Source organism: Lissotriton helveticus, chromosome 6 (assembly GCF_964261635.1).
Source record: "Lissotriton helveticus chromosome 6, aLisHel1.1, whole genome shotgun sequence".
Lineage (NCBI taxonomy): Eukaryota > Metazoa > Chordata > Amphibia > Caudata > Salamandridae > Lissotriton > Lissotriton helveticus.
In genome coordinates, this window is record NC_136067.1 from 1,035,348,656 (window position 1) to 1,035,370,046 (window position 21,391).

A 21,391-nucleotide genomic window follows, 5' to 3' on the forward strand; every position below is an offset into this window, starting at 1 on the left:
TTCCAATTACTTTACAGGGACACCCTAAATTAGCTGTGAGCTAACATCATTGGGGCCGCTGGTGGGGCGCAAACCCCATTATCGGAACCCTTAGGATTAGTGGCCGTTAAGTGGGAGTCGAGTGCCATATTTACCTGATGTATGAATTTCCCAACTCTGGCTATCAGGCAGGTCGTGGAGACAGAGAGGCACCAGTCCGAGGCTTCTCTGCAAGTTCTGTAGCCTAAGTTCCGCAAGGTTGGACGCAGCAAACGATGACTGTCGTTGGCCAACTTTGGGCAACAACACAGCAAGTGTAGCCAGGATTCTCTGCGATAATTGCATAGATGGCAGGCTATGGCGCCATCCGTTCGTGCCCATTTAGGGTTAAAGTCCGCGGTCCTGAGGGCCAAGAGGCGAAAATACAGAATTTTCTTTCTCGCGTGGGTGGATACTGGGTCTTGCAGGTATATTTGGGGTTTACCAGAGATGTATGATTTGTCCAGGGCCTGAGTTAGTGGGTTTTGCCGAAGCGATGCAAGGTCAAGTGTGGTAAATAAATAAATAATACCCTATTTTTGACTAGACTTATAGCATAACAGATAGCTCAATAAATAAGAGTCAAGATTCGAGGTAGTAGGAGTTTCTGCAGGTTTATTATCAGGACAACCTGCATAGGAACAGAGGTGACAGGGCCCAGCAGGACAACTGGGACCCAGCAGGGGAAAAGAGGCCCAGCAGCTGCTGGGGCTAGGTCTGGGATGAGCGCGCTAACATTCAATAACAAAACACAGGCATATATACATAGCGCGAACACATAGCATTACATTGCAGTAGGCGTAGCAGTGGGTGGAGCAGAAAGCGTGACGTGTAGCAGTCGCGAAAGATAACAGTGAAAAGAGGTGTAACTGGGAGTATACATAGACATGTGATGCAAACGTAACAGAATATGTCATGAATGGGCGGAAACATAGGAGGGGGCTACCTAAGGAGCCGGGACCTCTAACCTAATGGTGCGCGAAAACTAGCAATGACGTATTACTAGGAGAAGCTGGGGGCTACGAACTCTGTGCTAGGAGCAGAGACTAGAGTCTGGAGGGTCGGAGCGACATGTACCTAAACCCTATCTGGTATCTGATGTTTAGGGAACATGTTGATATAAACTAGAAGTCATGAGGGGAAAAGCTAACTTGATTCTAAGACTGGACCATGCATTATTCTACATGTAGTGCGTGATGAAGAATACTAAATGACCATTAAATACAGTATTTCTCTAACGTGGAGCCGAGTAGGCTAGACAATGACGGAAACTATTGATGCAGTTCAGTAGCTTAGGAATGCAGAGGAGGAGGACTGAACTGATAGCTGGAACTATAACATACTTTTGGCAGACTCAGAGGCAGAGCCAAGCTGCACCGGGCACTGCGAGGCAGGAAGTAAGTGAAGGGTCGAGGATACAGGTGGGGGCTGTATCGCTCCTCAGCGAGGCTTTCAGGAGACAGGAACTGAATCCAGGGTCCGGGCCCTTTTTGAGGCCTGGAAACGGACATTTTATAATGGAATAACGTGCACACCGAGAAACGTGGCAACATTACTTTACATAGGCCTGATATTCGTAGTATTCACGAGGACTGGAAACTAACATACTAGAGGTGGACACAACTGTAATTGCGTCATTAATCGGACATGGGGAATAACATATGCATATTGGTCATGCACACATAACATATGATGGATGAGGCGTAGGGACACATAACATGGCAAAATTTACTTTTCCACATTCCCTCCTTGTCACTACGTTTCCATCAGGAAACATCAATATTCATGATACCGTCTATCATTTCATACAGTACCATTTGCTCGTCTCGAATTGTCTTGGAACGGGATTTAGAACGAGGCTTGGGACTAGGAATACAAGAGGTAGCACACATGCTGCAAATCGCAGGGCCACATTGTATACAGAGGCAGCAGCTAAATATGATCACTACTGCTATACTTAGAAAGGACAGGACTTTCCATCCCCAGGCGGAAATTATATTCCAGAACCAACCTGACCATGTCCAGGTGCCTGGATCTTGATGTAACAGATGGGCAATTTTATGGAGTCTGGTTATAGCTGAATAAACAGACGGCGCGTTATTTGGAATGAAAATGCAGCAACTAGATCCGATGACTCTACAGGCCCCGCCCCTATCGGCCAGTATGACGTCAAGGACGAGACGATTTTGCAAAACGACAAATCTCATAGCAGATTGTTCTTCGGTTAGGTTACCTAGAGCAGAGGCAGTCTCATTAACTACAGCTTCAAGGGTTCTTGTTAACCTACGGATCAGTTTACTATTCTGGACAGGTCCTACAAAAAAGAAGAAACCTTTATTGAAATCTGTATACTGTTCTAGAGTAGTTTCAGTATAATCGACAATTGGGGACTCCCTTCTATGTCTAATGTGTACTAGATGTGTGTTTCTGTGATAATCAGATGGGGCTAGGAAAACAGGTGGCAGTAGGAAAGCAATGTAACAGGTTCCCTCCCAATCGAGGGGCAGACGGACATATGCAGTTTGACCACAAATAAAATACGAATGACGTGAAGCTTTAAAATTAGATTTCCCACTGTCACTATACTGGATAACAGTAGTACATTCACTATGTCCTACGTGTACAGAACCATAATTACGGACACATAATTCGCCTTTGACAGGTAGTACTGAAATAGCAGGTAAGTCTGGAGTAGTATCAGACTGAACATTCAGGACCATGAAATTCGACGAATAATTACCTAAATTATAAACTTCATTTTCTAGATCTAAACCTGTTCTGTGGGGGAAACCTTGCTTGTCTGGAAAACATGTACTGTTAAGAAAAGACATATCTGTTGAGGATGACGTTAACGTGGACCATGCTCCACACGAACCATTGTGTGAGAATGGATAAGGAAAGAGTGGCAGAACTCCCTTTGGTGTCTGGAAAGGGGGGAGTCGACCACACACCCAACAATTTGTGGCATTGCTGGTCTGGTGTGAGTAATGTAACATACGGATAAATGTGTTGTTGCGCATAGCGAGGCGGTAAGAATATTCGTGAGGAGGCAGATCACTAAACGTGTGCTCTACTGTAGCATTAGTAGACATATTTACATGAGGAACTGGTAAATACAGGAAAAATGCGTAGCTGGTGCAGGAAATCATTATGCTGAGAAACAATATGAAACTTAGAAAAACGATACATTGAAGTGAACTTCGACTGACTCTCTCACTATGGGGGTCTATTTTATACATGTCAGAAACAGTCTAACCGTTTCACCTAGGGGAGGACTTATACAATCAAACTGACTGACTTATTTTACTAGACCTTAATTTGAGCTTATACTCCTGCTGCGGAGTTTTCTCTAACAAGGGAGGGGTTGTAATAATGTCTTGTGCGGGACAGTCCTTTAAAACAATGTTCTGGCAATCCTTCGAATCTTGGGAATCCTTGGAAATGTTCTTGGAGACTGATTTCAATGGATTGAAAAGTTTTAAATGAGAAAGGTGGACCCACCCCTTCCTGCCTTCCAACTTGACGGCAGTTCGGGTGGTCAAGAGGACCTGACGTGGCTCCTTCCAACGTGGTTCCAGCGGACTTGATCTGTCGAAATTCCGGACCATCACAAGGGAGCCTGGAATGATCTCGTGCGGTGCCACCTCGGTATTGTCTGGAAATGCGGCGGCAACCTGTGAACGACATGAGTTGAGGGCAGACATCAAGGAAGCTAGGTAATCTGTCAGCATATTACATGAAACATCGGTAATACTTCGGGGTCTAGGAGTACCCCACATGTTAGGGGGGCGGCCGAATACGACCTCATACGGGGACAGACCTGATCTGGAATGTGCGACCATGCGCATATAAAACAAAGCGACTGGCAGAGCTATTAACCAGTCCACACCTTTGTCTTTACAGACTTTTGCAATGCGGATTTTCAGAGTCTGATTATGTCTCTCTACGAGACCGGCTGCTTCAGGATGGCGTACACAATGGAACTTCCACTGGTACCCTAACAAAAGGGAAACGTGTTTCATGAGTTCAGATGAGAATGGCTGGCCGTTATCAGAATATACGACTCTAGGGAGTCCGTATCTAGGGAAAAATTCACGAACCAACTGCTTGGCAGTGGTCGCGGCTGTGTAATCTGGGACTGGATATGCTTCTGTCCACCTGGACAAAGCGCATACAACTACAAGGACATACTTGAAACCTCGACATCGCTCCATTTGAATATAATCCATCTGGAGGACCTCAAAAGGGTGGTCAGGGGGCTGGAAACCACCTTGTTCCACCGGGACACTTTTACCTGGATTAAACTGACAACATATCATACAGGTACGGACTTTCTGCTTGGCTGCAGCTCGTAAATGCTTGTTGAACCAAATGTTCTGGATACTGTCTAACATAGCTTTTTCTCCTAAATGTGCTGGACTATGTGCGGTATTGATAATGACTTGAACCATAGAATCGGGGAGAAACCATGTGGCTCTACCCTTCGTTAACCATCCTTGATCTGTCTGGACCCCTCCTTGTTCAGACCATTTCTTGATTTCATCGGGAGTAGCATGTAACTGGATATCTATGACATCTTGTGTAGGGTCCTTAACTGTCATGCATATAATCGGATCTGAAGTATGTGTCATGTTAACTGGAATGTCTGGAGTCTGTGCTGTAAGCTTGGCTGTGCGGTCTGCTAAATCATTACCTTGGGAAATAATGTCGGTGACTTTCGTATGTGCTTTGCATTTCATGATAGCAATAGATGTCGGTAAATGTATGGCATCTAACAGGGCTTGAATAAGGAGACCATGCTGAATCTTGGTTCCATGAGAAGTCATGAAACCTCTCTCCTGCCAGAGTACTCCGAAGTCGTGTACAACTCCGAATGCGTAACGTGAATCTGTGTAAACATTAACCTTCAGGTTCTTGGCATGTATACAGGCTTGTGTCAGAGCGACTAGCTCTGCTGCTTGAGCGGACAGGGTGTCAATACGGTGTGTTTCAATAACTTCAGTGTCAGTAGTCACTGCATACGCGGCGACTAGTTCTCCTGTACTAGTTCTCATACATGAACCATCCACATAAAGTGTCAGGTCAGGATCTGGTAACGGAATGTCTGTCAGGTCTTGTCTTGGCTTCGTCGTAATGTTAACTACTTCCACACAATCATGTGGGTCTGGATTTGAATTAACTGATGGTAACAGTGTAGCAGGATTCAGAACGTTGCAGCGTCTGATTTCTATGTGTGGCTGGAACAGTGTCAATTCATAACCTGTTAAACGTGCAATTGTCAAGTGCTGAGTTTGTGTTCGGTTTAAAAGAACTTCTACTGAATGTGGGACTTGTACTGTCAGGGAATGTCCTAAAACTATGGAATCACTTTGTCTGATAGCTAGTGCTGTGGCTGCAACTGACTTGAGGCACGCAGGCAACGCCTGGGCGACTGGATCTAGTGTGCTCGAAAAATAAGCACAGGGCTTGTATTGACCTGCTTGATCTTGTGTAAGAACAGATAATGCTGTACCTTCCCGTTCAGTAACGAAAAGTGTAAAAGGCTTACTGTAGTTCGGTGTAGCTAGAACTGGAGCTTGGCATAGGGCTTTCTTTAACTCGTTAAAACTAAGTGTATGTTCAGATGTCCAAGGGAGGACAGTCGATACGGCTGCCTCCTGTGTCGTTAACTGTATCAGTGGCTTGGCTAGAAATGCATACTGGGGAATCCATTGTCTACAATAAGAAGTAAGGCCGATAAAAGCACGTACCTCCTTCTGGGTTCTGGGCTGGGGGAGACTCGCTATTAACTGGATACGGTCGGGTGTCAACTGCCTACCCCTCTTGGACAGCAAGTGTCCTAAGTATACCACTTGCTGGACACAGAATTGAAGCTTCGAAGGTGACACTTTGTGCCCCATCTCGGCTAGAAAATACAGAACTGTAAGTGATGCTCGCTCACAGGCACATTCAGAACGGGCAGTGATCAGTAGATCATCGACATACTGGAGCAGGGCAGTGTCAGTTGGCATGTGAATATTGTCTAGTTGTCTCTTGAGTGCTTGACTGTAAATACTAGGACTTTCTGTGAAACCTTGAGGAGCGCGTGTAAACATATAGCTCCTTCCATTTAAACAAAATCCGAAAAGAAACTGGCTGTCTGGATGAATTGGAACACTGAAAAATGCATTCTTGAGGTCTATGACAGTGAAAAACATGGCTTCGGAATCAATGGCTGTTAACAGGGAAGAAATATCTGGGACAACTGGGTACTGAGGAATGATACATTTATTAAGCTCTCGTAAATCAATCACTAATCGATATACTGGGGGTGCATTTGGATCAGTACGTTTCATGACTGGAATGATCGGAGAATTGCATACATTGGAGTCAGTTTCTACAACTACTCCTTGAGCCATGAGCTCGTCAATAATTTTGGATAAGGCTGCTACAGCCTCAGGTGGCAATCTATACTGCCTGATTCGTGGTAACACTACACCTGGCTTGAGAGTCACACGATGGGGTGTGATTTGCATATAACCTACATCAGTTGGACCTTGCGCCCATAAATGCTGCGGAACATTAGACAATCTTGAATCAAAATCTCGTAATACATAGTGACCCTTAAAGTCACGTAGGAACAGACGTATTCCCTCTGGGGAACAGCAAATAACTGCACCTAACTCTTTCAGTGTCTTAATGCCTAACAGATTTTCTGGACATGACTTAGTAAGTAACAGATCAGTAGTACGGGACAATGGACCTACTTCTAGAGTGACTGGCTTTGATATCTCGTTAACGATGGGTTTTCCTGAAAAACCAAGGGAAACATTTCTTGAGCCTGAGAGCGGAGCCCCTGGAACTTCGGCATGACTAATTGTGGTCCTACTTGCCCCTGTATCAATCAAAAATTTTCTGTCTTTCCCTAGTACTTGACTGTGAACATAGGGACCCTCTTGATCTACAGGTATCTCGATGAGAGGCAAGCCTACCTCCCTCTCTAGGCTGTTTCATGAATATGACTGGTACTCTGGATACTCGGACTGAGCATACTGGTACATCTGTGATGTAACGTGCTGTGTTGCAGCAATAGGCTGCGGTACTGTAACTGTCTGTTGTGCATTCTGTGACTGAGGAATCTGTGAAACTTGTTCTTGTCTAGGCGGACGTGGTCTTTCTTTAGTCTTACCAGTAGCTATATTATGTTTCAGAACTGCACACTCGTTTATAAAATGACCTGGCTGTTTACAATAATTGCAGTTCCCTTTAACGGGAGCTGCAGAATGACTGGCTTGATTCGGACCCCTCTTCTGACTGTCTTGAGGAATAGATTGTGCAACTAGCACTTTCATTTTCGTGTCTTTCATACGTTTTCTTTCGTGTTCTTGCTCTTCTCTGATTCTATTCTGGTGGTACTGGAGCATCTGGAGCATCTGGGACGGAGTATTTGCTTGCCAGGTGCTTTCGACTTTCAAAACTCGATTTTTAATTTGTGGACTTGAATTCTCGACTAATTTAGTAACGAAAAGGTGAGGGTACGACTCACTACTTGTCTTGAGACCACTATTAATACTGAAACATTTTTCAAATCTAGAATAAAAATCACTAATATCTTCATCTTGTTTCTGTTTACAGGCTGAGATTGCATCCCAGTCTTCTTTCCTAGTTGTCAATAATCTGGGTAAAACTTGAATCAGTAATTCTGGTAATTCTTTACATTTATCTCCAAGACCGGTACCTGGTACTCGTGCCTTGTCTTCAGCTTCTAGAGCTGCCCAATCGATCTTTTTCTCTCCCACCTCCCATTCTTTTTCCTTTAACTTTTCATACACCCCTGCGGGTAACAGGACCTTTAACATTTTAATAATATCTGGGTAAGTGTATTCTCCCATACGGAGCATGTCTTTTAATTCTCTATGGAACCCTGCTGGATCTTTGTCATGACAGGGGATTAATTTCTTCATTTCAAGAAGTTCCATCTTTGAAATCGGAGTGTATACAAACACTCGTTGCATTACGCCACCCGCCCCTTGGACTGGGTGGACTTCTCGTAACGGATTCTGTCTGTCTATGTAGAATGGCTTACTTTCTGGGGGTGAGACATGAACAAAATGCGGGTTCAGGAACGTTCTATATTTGTGGCGCTGTTCTAGAATGACACTAATTAAATCGGTACCTAGACCTCTCCATCTATACTGGAGTAACTCGTTCAGGACATCGTGTAACGGGCCTGGATCGGAATGTTGACCCTCATACAGAGTAATGAGGTGCTGGATCATATACATACCCACCAGTCGTTGCTCGGCTGGGGGCAGTTTCAGAAACATTTGTGCCACTATTTCGTCTGGAAAAGTGGTAGAATCAGTAATCCATCGGACTGCTGATCGGGCTAGTTCTTGTTCATGCATGGTACTTAATTCACTGTAACCGATTCGTGATTTCAGAATGTGATCGGTAGCTTGAAATACTTGTTCTAGAGAACCTTGTTCTGGTGCTGGGTGATGAAAAATAGACTTGTATTCTAGACGTAAATGGCGATCTGGAAATCTAGATTTTCCTACATACGCTATTCTGGCGGGATTCTCGTTCTCTTCCTCTTCAGGATCAGAGATACTTTCTTTCTCGCTTACTTGTGCTGCTTTACGCTGTTCGTGTAACCTTATTATTTCTTTACGAATTTTCTTGTACATACTCTCCATGGCACCGACGGTCTTGTGCTTACCCTCGGCTATATTATCACTCCACCTTGTCAGGATTCTCATTTCGGCGGGATCTTTAGACGGGTAATCTTGTTCTCTTATTAGGCAATTGATCAAGAACTTTAATATCATGAGCTGGATCTCGGCTTTCCTTTGAGACATAATCTCGCCAATACTTTCTGGATCATCCCCTGTACGGATGAAATGATATATTCTGTCTAGATCTTCTTTCATATTCGGTAAGGTGACTAGATACTCGGTCACTCTCCTTACACGTAAGGAATATAAAACCATAGTATATTCGCCTGGAACTGGATCATAGACACATTCGTTAAGGGCTTGTCTGATTTCTGTAACAGACTTATTACTTTTAGGAGTACGCTGTAATGCTTGAGCATGTAATTCGAGTGCCGATAAACGCTTGTGTGGCGGTGGGGTTTGAGGAGGACCTCCTCCTGCGGTCCCTAGACTAGAATCGTCGACTGACATTCTTCGTCCTGGCAGGGTCGGTAATTGTACTTGTATGGCAGACTGGGCCGGGGGAGCTGTTAGGGGCACCCCGGTGTCTGGAGGAGCATGAATTACCTGGTTTACAGGGACTGGCGGAGCGCGAACAGGATTTGCATATTCGGGGACTGTGTCGTCCAGATAGGACGAAATAAAAATATCAGCTGCGGTCGGTTTGTGACGTAGCTTAGTCGGAACTAATGGTGGCGGGAAATTACTGGATGCCTCTGGGGTCGCTTTTGGCAAACCTTCGGCAAGGAGAGGATACATACCCTTAATAAGGGCATGCCTCTGTCTGTCTGACTGTTCGGCTTTGACTTGTTCACCTATCTCGATTAATTCTCTTTCTTGGGCTCGTTCTTGGGATTCTCTACTTAACTCTGACTTTCTGACTTCCTTCTCGGTTCTTCTATGCGCTTCTTTACGCCATAACTCGATGGCATCTTTCTGTGACTGTCTGGCTTTCTTTTTCCATAATGCTTCTTCTACTCGCATGATACATTCGGCATCCCATGTACCCGATACGGGCCATCTATACTTCTCTTCTAACTGTTTGGTATACTCTACCCATAAATCTAGATATAATATGGCGCTTATGCCATGTTTCTGATACATAAAGTGACCTGGACTGTCCCTAGGCGGGACAGGAACTGCTTCCTCTAATAAACCTTTTCTAGTTTTTAACTGACGTAACTTGGAAAATATAGGCATGACTGAACTGTAATCTGGACAAAATACAATACACAATGAAAACACGAAATCACATCGCACTCATACCACGACAGTAAAATACATGAAGAACATTATAAATAACAGTTCGAACAGAATATTACCTGGAATACTGAGAACAGAAATAGAACAGATTTTCTCGAGAACGGAACAGACTAGAGTTACTGGATGCACTGCTGTAACAGTACGGAACATACCGGTCCCATCAAGGGACGCATCAAGACCCGTATCCACCTAGGTGAACACTTCGTTTGTGAGTCTGGGCACCACCAACCCACGGACCAGGAGTCAATTTAGATTGGTCCTGTCTAGATACTACCCCAGCAATGGTACTCACCGGGCAGCACGAAACGGAAGGCCTCGGGACTGGACTGGACGACGGACGACGAACTTCGGACTTCGGACTTCAGTTACGGGTGGGCCTCCGGATACCTCGGACCTTGGACTCTCGGCTTGGGCTCTGGTCGGGACTCGCCGCGTTCCTCCACCGTCTCGTTCGGATGCTGGACCGCCTCCTCCGTCTCCTCCGTGGGCCTGAGGGATACTTGAGCAGAAATATCTGCCACTGCGCAGAAGAGTTCCGTCACGACTGCAGAGGGTCAGGGGGTCGGCGTGGCTTCACCGACGCGTGGGGAAAGGGCAAGTCCCTATTCGGGCGCCATTATGTGGTAAATAAATAAATAATACCCTATTTTTGACTAGACTTATAGCATAACAGATAGCTCAATAAATAAGAGTCAAGATTCGAGGTAGTAGGAGTTTCTGCAGGTTTATTATCAGGACAACCTGCATAGGAACAGAGGTGACAGGGCCCAGCAGGACAACTGGGACCCAGCAGGGGAAAAGAGGCCCAGCAGCTGCTGGGGCTAGGTCTGGGATGAGCGCGCTAACATTCAATAACAAAACACAGGCATATATACATAGCGCGAACACATAGCATTACATTGCAGTAGGCGTAGCAGTGGGTGGAGCAGAAAGCGTGACGTGTAGCAGTCGCGAAAGATAACAGTGAAAAGAGGTGTAACTGGGAGTATACATAGACATGTGATGCAAACGTAACAGAATATGTCATGAATGGGCGGAAACATAGGAGGGGGCTACCTAAGGAGCCGGGACCTCTAACCTAATGGTGCGCGAAAACTAGCAATGACGTATTACTAGGAGAAGCTGGGGGCTACGAACTCTGTGCTAGGAGCAGAGACTAGAGTCTGGAGGGTCGGAGCGACATGTACCTAAACCCTATCTGGTATCTGATGTTTAGGGAACATGTTGATATAAACTAGAAGTCATGAGGGGAAAAGCTAACTTGATTCTAAGACTGGACCATGCATTATTCTACATGTAGTGCGTGATGAAGAATACTAAATGACCATTAAATACAGTATTTCTCTAACGTGGAGCCGAGTAGGCTAGACAATGACGGAAACTATTGATGCAGTTCAGTAGCTTAGGAATGCAGAGGAGGAGGACTGAACTGATAGCTGGAACTATAACATACTTTTGGCAGACTCAGAGGCAGAGCCAAGCTGCACCGGGCACTGCGAGGCAGGAAGTAAGTGAAGGGTCGAGGATACAGGTGGGGGCTGTATCGCTCCTCAGCGAGGCTTTCAGGAGACAGGAACTGAATCCAGGGTCCGGGCCCTTTTTGAGGCCTGGAAACGGACATTTTATAATGGAATAACGTGCACACCGAGAAACGTGGCAACATTACTTTACATAGGCCTGATATTCGTAGTATTCACGAGGACTGGAAACTAACATACTAGAGGTGGACACAACTGTAATTGCGTCATTAATCGGACATGGGGAATAACATATGCATATTGGTCATGCACACATAACATATGATGGATGAGGCGTAGGGACACATAACATGGCAAAATTTACTTTTCCACACAAGCCCGAAAGAGATGGTCTGGACTTGACGCTTAACGGCTTGGGCCCAGGCTGAAAATGGAATTTCGTGCAGGGGCAGGCTCCTTCTTTCGATTTTCAGTGCATCAATGGCTAGTTCCACCTTGGAATGCCATGGGGAGCCCACTTCCCCAAAGATTATTTTTAGGAAGTGCTTTAGGGTGTGTTCGGGCGCTTTCAATACTCTGATATAGAATTTTAACAGGTCCCCCAGTAGTGCGAGCTCTGGTCGCTTAAGGCCTATTTCCAGCCTTAGCCTATTGTTCCTTGCATGTCTGGGGGCCTGTAGCACCATCTTGTAGGCTTTCGCCTGGGCCGCATTGACCACTTTTTCAAATGCGCCTGGATAGGCTATATGCCCATACGAGATGGCGGGGATCAGTTTAGCCCTGAGCACTGTCAGCATTGGTTCGGCTGAGGGACTAGCCAAGCGATGACTTAAGCATCTTAGCGACAGTATGGTTCTGTCTGTTTTTGGTTTAAGCTCCTTCAGGTGTTTGACTGCTGTGGCACTCTCGGAGACCCAGGTGCCCAGATAGTTGTAGGATGAGGCAGTAACGATACGGTGCTCCCCCAGGGACCATGATGCTTCTTTTTTGTGGGGGTATTAGCCAAAGATGACGATCTTGGTCTTGCTTACGTTGATCCGTAGGTCATTTGCCTTGTTATATGTGGCAAGGCTGCTTAAGGCTCTTTGGAGCCCCACCCTGGTGTGATCCATGACCACCGTATCGTCTGCATACTGGAGCTTTCCCAAGACGAGCTTCCCCAACATTGGGGGTGCTAAGTTGGCATCTTTCAGGGCTGTCCCCATGTCCGCAGTATACAAGTTAAAAAGCATGGGGGCCAAGACGCACCCCTGCTTAAGGCCAGAATTGGTGTCGACTTTTGCCGTTGTTATTGTAGGACTTAGTTTCACCTTGACCCAGGTCCCCTCGTAGAGTGCTTTTATGGCTTTTAGCAGGACTTGTGGTAGCCCCCAGGAATCAAGTTTTACCCAAAGCCGACCTCTGTTCACTCGATCAAAGGCTGTGGAGTAATCTATGAAACAGCAAAACAGAGGCGGCTTATTCCTCATATTGGCCTTCTTCGCGAGGTAGGAAAGAGCTATGATGTTATCGAGGGTGGAGCTATTACCCCTAAAGCCGGTCTTGTCCACCCAGTCCTCCAGATCCCTTAGAAGAAGGCGGGCGTATATCTTTGCTTCTATGTCGAGGAGAGCTATAAGCCTATAATTGGCCGGGTTCGTATGATCCCCCTTTTTGTGAATAGGGAGTAGGATTGAACCTTTCCAAGAAGTTGGCAAAATTGCGGTGGCAAAAGAGTGGTTATATAAAGGGGTAAGTCTGGATACAAAAAAGGCTGAGGCAGTTTTGAGGACCTGGGATGCCATTTGGACCTGGGGCGCCATCGGTTCTAATGGCCTTGATGCACTTTAGGACCTCCGCCTCTGTGAACTTTCCGGGCCGGGCCGGACTTGGGCCTTCTGTCGGGGAGCTTTCGGGTTCGATAATTGTAGCCACCACCTTGGACCACGCAAAGCTACCGGGGGTGGGCCGGTTTAGCGCACAGGTGTACAGTGCCTTGGCGTACTGTTCCCAAACTTTTCCTGCAACACTATTTTCCTTATGCACGCCTCTGGGGGTCAGACTATTGATGAAGCGCCAAAGCTTGCTGTTGTCATTTCCTTTAATTAAGGAAAACACGGTCAGCCAATTCTGTCCGGTCGGCAGTCTTTTGTACTCACAGACTTTCTTTTTGTAGTCAGTACGCAAATCGGCAATGGAGTGCCTCCCTGGCAAATGGGTGCCTTTATTTTGTGCCCTAATTGCCTTGTTAAGAGCACGCTTACTCTGTATCAGGCACAGCGGATTTGAACGGCGAGACCCAGTATGGAGTTGGCAGCTTCTTAGATGGTGATTATTGCCCAGACATTTCAATATGTCGGAGGTCAGTGTTTCCCAGAGGTGTGTGATGTTCTCTGAGTGGACTGGGTTTAGTTCTTCCTCCCTTCTGGCTACATAACCTAACAGTCTATGACTGAGATTGGTTGACCATTTTATTCTTTTAAGGACTTTATGATGTTCTTCGTCCGTGGTGGTTCCAATGACTTCTTGTGATTCCGCTTGTTCCCGCGCCAGGTTGAAAATGGCGCGGAGGGGCCTGTGGTCGCTTTCATCTCTGTCGTCCACTATGAAGTTGCAAAGTTTGTGGGCCAGCCCTTCGTTAGTGAAAATGTAGTCTATGGTAGAGACGTTTCTAAAAGTTGGATTGGCGGTCCATTCTGGGTGGCTCTTTTTTTGTGTTCTGTGGGTGGAGTGCAGATTAAAGTTTGCAAGAAATTCAATCAATGGGGCTGACTTCTTGCTTGGTGGTGCCTCCAGGATTAGACCCAGGCCTCTGAAATTGAAGTCGCCCGCGATTATTACATCTTGGTCCTCCCGGTTTATTAAAAGATCTTCCAATGTTGTGATGAGTGATTCCATGGCCTGGGAGGTTTGATATTTAATTGGGTTGAAATAACAATTGATTAGTAGAAGGGGACGGGATTTTTGACCTGATAACAACCCCTCTATTATGATGGCTTGAAGGTCAGGAGACCCCAGTTTTAGTTCAGTTGTATAAATTTTACACGCATGACTTACATAGATGGAAAGGCCCCCTGACGGGCGACCAAAGATTGTCCTTTTAGTCGCTGGTTTAAAATGTTCGTAAAAAGCCACCAATGGCGGTCGTTGCCCTTGCCCAGGTTTCCTGAATGCACAATATGCCCCCCTGTGCAAGGTAATCAAGTGTAGCAGTGTCCCTAAAAATGTTGCTCAGCCCGGCGATGTTCCATGAAATAATGGTTAACTCACGAACTAGTCCCCTGAGTGGGTTTGCACGGGCATTGTTTACATTGCTGTAAGTTAGGTTAGGGACCCTGTCTCCATGTAACCTCCGGGTGATCTAATACCTGCTGAGGCCGCTGCACTCTCCGTTGCCAGTCATTTTGCTGGATTTTGATTTTTAGCGGGGTTCTTGTCCGCCCTGATTTCGCCCCCCCATCTGGGCGGGTGGACCTTGTGCCTTTGAGAACTGATGTGGGTTCATGTATGTCATAATGAGGCATCAGGACGTGTGGGTATTTCGGTGCCCTGCTCTATGAGATCCAGGCCAAAACTTTACAGGTTTTTGTTAGAGAATGCATCTGGTAGGTTTAACCATCCAGGCAGAAGATGAGCCGAAAGGGATGTCCCCATGAGTATGCAGTGCCCAACGCTTGCAAATGATTAGTGACAGGTCGGAAGTCCTTTTGCTTTTGTAGGGTGATAGTAGCTAATGCCTAGTAAAGCTGTGGCGAGTGGTCTCAAAATTGCAGTTTCTGAGCATCCCGGGCTGCCTTAAGTATGGATTGTTTCAATTTAAAGCCATGTGCACAGACCAGGATGTCTGCTGGAATGCGTGATGCCTCGGGGGGAGGACCCACATGTTGGCACTGATCGATCTTGACGGCGTTCTCTGGCGTGGAACCTAGGACAAAGCAAAACAAAGTCGGCACATGCCCCTCGAGGTCTGAGGCCTCCGCATTCGCTGGGACCCCTTGGATGCAGATTTTGTTCCTCCTGGACCTATTTTCCAGGTCTTCAGCATGGGCTTGCAGGTGCATTTCCTCTTCCCTAGCGGTGGAAGTTTCCTCCAAAGCTGCCACCCTTTATCCGACTTTGTCGATATCCCGGCATGCTTCCCTCAGCTCCAGGGTCAGGTCTTTCTCTACTGTCTGCAGGTCCTCTCAGAGGGAAGTGAACAGCAACTCCAGAAATGTGGGGGTCACTGCGCTGTCAGCTCTGTCTCCCCCACAGGCCGGTTTCAATTCTTCCACTGCGTTCTTCTCGCCGAGGGAGTCGTCTGAACCCTTGATAATCAGGTTGCAGAGCGAACGGTCCTTCTTTCGTACAGACGTGGCCATGTCCTATAGGCTACAGTCCCAACGGCAAGCAGATCCTCAGGAGTTAGAACAGGGGGGCCTGTGGTCATGCCAGGGAGCAGATGAGGTCTATTGTGGGGCCAGCTTCTGAACCCAGCCCCAACCACGTGTCTGATCCGATGTAGCGCAGTTTCCCCTGTGTCGGCTGCCCACCGGTCTGTCAACAAAGCTGGGTATGTAGACACTTTCTCTGTTGTGCATACCTGAGGGACAACTGGGCGCTTGACCTCGCTGGTTCTGGTGCCCAGGGTCTCATCACACCGCGGGCATGGCGAAGAGGCTCCTTTGGGAAATCCTCATGATATAGAGCCAATGCCAATGACCTGAGCCCTAGGGGGCTAACACTGCTGGCACACAGTCTCAGTGCAGTCGTGGGGGACCCGCCATATTGTGTCTGAAAGGCCAAGGCTGGGGCCCTGTTGCTCTGGCAATTTCTGTTTGCAACAGGAGGCCACTGTTCAAACCCATTTTGTCCGGTGGGGGGCGCAAAAGGGAGGAAGCTGAAGTACGGGGGCACCAGCAGCTCTCATCAAGCCATAGTAGCAACTTGGGGCCCTGCCAGGCCGCTCCAGTGGTTCTGGTGCAGGGCACAACCCAAATCCGCACCTCCGGCACCTCCTCAGGCAAGAGGTGAGAACCAGGGGGTGATATGGGGGAGCTTTGCCTGACTGGGGCTTTTTAGCAATTGACCTGTAGAGCTTGGTGACTAATAATCAAGAGAACAATAAGTATTTTGTGTTCACTTGTTACATAATTTGATTATATATTAGAAAAATGTACAGGATTCCTGTTGTCCCATTATGTCTCTATTTTGGGGTATATAAAAAGTCAAATATAAAAATAAGATTTATCACAATAATTTCCCCAAGCGAATAGGGCTTTATAAATGGGTTTTAAGCATACATATACGATAGCATTGCGCCTCCGGTTGATCCAATTCAAATTACTACACTGAGTTTATTATACTCGTGTCAGACTATGGAAGGCAGGCCTGGTGTCGTCCCAGGTTTGCCTGTGATGTAGACGGGAGGATGGTACTCCATTTCATAAGGTCTGGCAGTGTATCCCGATTGTGAAGTTCTGGCTGGGGGTATTGGCCTGCCTTACAGAAGTTTTAGGGTGGGAGCTTCCCTTCTCGACTAAATTGGTGCTGCTGCATATAATGGAGGAGGTGGGGGGAAATATCTATGAGATCCACTTGATGACCCTAGGTTTTACATTAGCCAAGCGAGACATTGCACGAAAGTTGAAGGCAGAGGCCCCGTCCTCGTTGTCTGCATGGAAAAATGGTCTGGATTTTAATATGGGTCTAGAGGTTCCTATTTTTAAAGCCTGGGGTTGTCTGCAAAAGCACCCTAAGATCTGGAAGGGATGGGCGGATTATAGAGGCCTTTACTTGGAACCTGTCTCAGAGGGAGATGCTGCTCTACTGGGTTAATTGGGTAGGACTGTGGTACAGGGGTCGAACTATACAGCGACTTGCTACAGATGCGTTGGGAGGGCGGGTGAAGCCTAATATGTAGTGCAAAGACAGTGCATTTGGGGGGAGTTTTGTTGGAGATTTATTATTGTTTTGTTTCCTTGTTTTTGTTATTTCTTTTATTGCAGAATGTATATTTTAAAAGGCAAAGAAATAGCTGTGTGATAAATTGTAGCAGTTAGCATCTGGGTTACAGAGTGCTGCAGCATATTTGATACTTGACGCAATAAAAATTGTTTAAACATTTTTTTTATTGATTTTAAAAAACTCTTTCAATATACTGCAATGAATAAGTTAATTGCATTATACACTAAAATATTTGAAGGTTGATTTACTTTATAATTGCTGCATCTCAATCACATCGTAAATTAGAGAGTCCTGGTCAAAAATATACGTCCCTATTATCAATTGTTTTACCCTTTATTAAAAAAAGGAACTTATATGGGACCTTTTGGCACAATTGAACCACTGTCCATATACCTGTATAAGCCAAAATTGAGACACAGCAGAATTCATCTTGATCTCCAGATTTTATACTCATAGCAAAAAGAAAATTCAAAGTGTACCTTAGTTTCCAAGGTGTTGCAGCAAAAGGGACACTATTTCTCCTGTTTTTTCCATCTGGCTAGAAAAATCATAAGTGTAATGTCCGTAATCTAAATCAAATGAAAAAAGTCTTTGACTCATAGAGGGGCGATTCTATCAAGAAATAGCTCAAATTATGGGCTATCATTTATGGCTTAGAAACTGGTCAGTCAAGGTATCAGGTGTCGCCTCACACGATACTCTCTGGATGACATGGTCCCAATAAATTCCCATGATCCAATTAGCTGAGTTTTTCCCCAATTTACTGTGTCTTCACACACTCCCTCTATCTGTAGCTGGCACACTAAGCTTTCACAGTTCTCAGCCAGGGAATAATACAGATGCTCCTCCAAAGCTGCCTTGTATGGGGCCAGCTCAGGTGTTGTCCAATTCTGACCCAGTAGAATAGGATTTTTAGGTGTGCTATATGATCAATCATTTTTAGATTCAAATTCCACTTGAGAGATATTAATGGTGTGTTTACCGGGACATTCAGGAGTAATCTCATGAAATTATTTTCCAGAATATTCTGTTGTGTGCTATCACCACAGCCTCATATTTCTGCTCCATACAAAGCTCCTGCAAGGGCCACAGCTCTATAAAGCTCAATAGCTGAAAACAGCCCTACTAGTTATTGACTTCAATTTTCTCACATTGACTACTGATCTGTGCAAAAGGGTAGATTTACTCTTTGACAGCTGGTGATCCCAAGAAAATGTGTCCAGGATCCTGACTCCTAGGTAGACAAAGCTCCTGATTTGATCAATCACTGCTCCATCCAGGACCATTTGACCTGAGTGTTTTGAAATGAACTTAAAAGTACCAGGGTTGGTTTGTTCACATAATTCACAATATGCAACCAGTGATACTCATTCTTATTCTTATTAACATTGCCCCTTTTCACAATTCTGGAATTATTTGTAAGAGCTAGCGGCATTGCAAAGATATTGTAAGTTGCTCCTGGGGCTTGGGGAAATAATCTAGATTAAATTCTGCAACAAGAGCATTATAATCACTCTCTGCTCGTATTATAATTTTCATATCGGCCATGAATTGCCATTTTCTTAGATCAAGTAATATATAAGCTATATAGTTGATATAGAGTCCCATTTTGAAAGTAGTCTGTGGGCCGGAAAATAGTTTACCATGTCCATTTGTAGATCGCAAGCCATATTCCTGGCAGGGAGGGGAATATTGACTTGCTACCTATGGCCATATCTTAACTGGTTGACTTATAAACTCAGGTAAACCACACTCTTTGTCCTCCAGTGTCATTAAGGGAAAGGAAGGGCTTGGATCAGTAAAATTTAGTTCTAAACTCCCCTGCAATAATATGAGGCCAGGTAGGTGTTAATCTAAGATCTAACAAAGTCTGTAAAGCGTGTAGAGAAATCAGTATTATACTACAATGTGATGGTAAATGAACATATGTAAAAGGACACGCTTTAGTATTCTTAAGCTTTTCAGAAAGATGTGGACAGGTATGTGGTGATGAGCAAACATCAGTGGCTGAGAATAATTCAAGCATTCCTATCAACACCTTTTTGCTTGTTGCTGCTGATACACTCTAAATGCAATCTGCATGCTCAGAGATGAGTCCTTTGATCACTGTGCCACTGGCTACAAACTGTACCTTACAGACAAGGTCTAATTAGGTCAAAGCTGGACTTAGGTTTGTTGTGTCCCTGTCTAGAAGGGACAAAACTGGTAGTTTAGGTTGGAATGTTCCTGTTGGAGCAGGACCAAGACTGATATATATTTGTTGGCCTTAACTTCTTGTAAGAGACATTCTATAAAAAAAATAACAAGCACTAGCAAAGCCAATAGGCCTGAGAGTGTGTGCCAGTATTTTGGCTTTATAAATGCCTGCTTTGTAATGACATTTGCAAAACTTTATTGCTTAGACAGCTGCAGGCCGTCGTCCATAAAAAAAAAAACTGTATGTTTTTGGTCCCAAAATTGTCACTGTCACTGAAGGGAATAACTTTGAGTCTGGATATGTTCTTTGAGAAGGGGAAAAATATAGTCACATACCGAGAATCTAGCCAAAGGCTGAAATGGACTATTCCACCACAATATGCTATAGCGTAGGTCTGGGTGAAAGCCCTTATAAGTATGTTATACACATAATTTTAGTAAAATGAAAAGCTCTTGGCTAACACCAGTTGTAAGAGCTGCACCACTAAGAGTAGTGTAGGTGTGGCTTATAAAGAGGCTGCTTTGAGTCAGCCTGTTACTATTACCACACAACATGAATCTATTTAAAGAACAATGATTTTCTATTTGCAACAGAACAAATAGGGGATACTTCCTTTTTCATTCTACAGCAAATGCCACTGTTCCATATATCATAAGTTAAAGCAAACTCCTTCCATATGCTGTGAAAGGACACTCTCACTCTAGGGCAAAATTTTCGCTTCTGTGAAGGGACCAACAGGGATCTGAGCCAAAGCTACAACACAGATATAATCACTGGCTATAACATCAATGCATTCTAAGGATAAACAAAAGAGATGATAGCTATACAGTAACTAAATGGGCAATGGCGGAGGGGTATCTATTAAGTGAACACTTCTAATGGGGAAATGTGACAGAAAAGAAGAGTGGGTGGAACAGCAAATGAACAGACTTAATGAAACACTGTAATTAAGCCTTTAGGGTTAATAAAGAAAAAAGGTTTAAGGATAGAATGCTTGGAATAATCTCAGCCACTTGCACGCACCCTGGGCAGCATTCCAGTCCATCTTACTTTTTTTTTAATGTGCCGCTGCAGAAACAAATCAACCATATGCAAATCAGTGTTGGCCTGCCCTAAAAAAGACAGCATAGCCCAAACTGTGCTGATTTTCCCTAGGATTAGGGATACTGGAGGCACATGCTTATTTTAAATAATTTGTATTTGTTTAATTAAATAGACCTTAGTGCCATATTGCCAAGCATATAATACAGATCATAAATGATGTGCACTACATATACAGTAATTTTTTTTAAAACGGTGCACAGATAATTGTAATAAATAGATTAAAATATAGGTTAAAAGGAGAAATACCCATGTAACTATAAATTACAGATTAAAAGTGATTTCAATATATCTCATATGATATGCAGCCACAAGCATTCAACCATATTCCAACTACAGTATATTGCATACATATCTTTATCAAATCAATCCCCCCACCCAGAGTTACCCCTAATCAAGAAAAGCAGTCAGAAACAAAGTGTCAAAATATTCCACATGCACAAGTATATCACAGTAGTACCCATTATCACCTAATTTAGCAGTATTAACTTGATTTCCCTTCCCTTACCTGCAAAAGGACTCAGGGAGCTAATCAATGAATCTCTTTGTGCTTCTGAGGACAACAAACTATCCACCAGGTGTTCCCACACTTTATCCCTGTCAATTTTCCCTCATCCTCTTTTAATCTCACGAAACAACACAGCACTCTCTAAACTTGCCCATTTAATCATTTCTATACGTCATCAAGTAATTTGAGGACAATGTGCTGATTA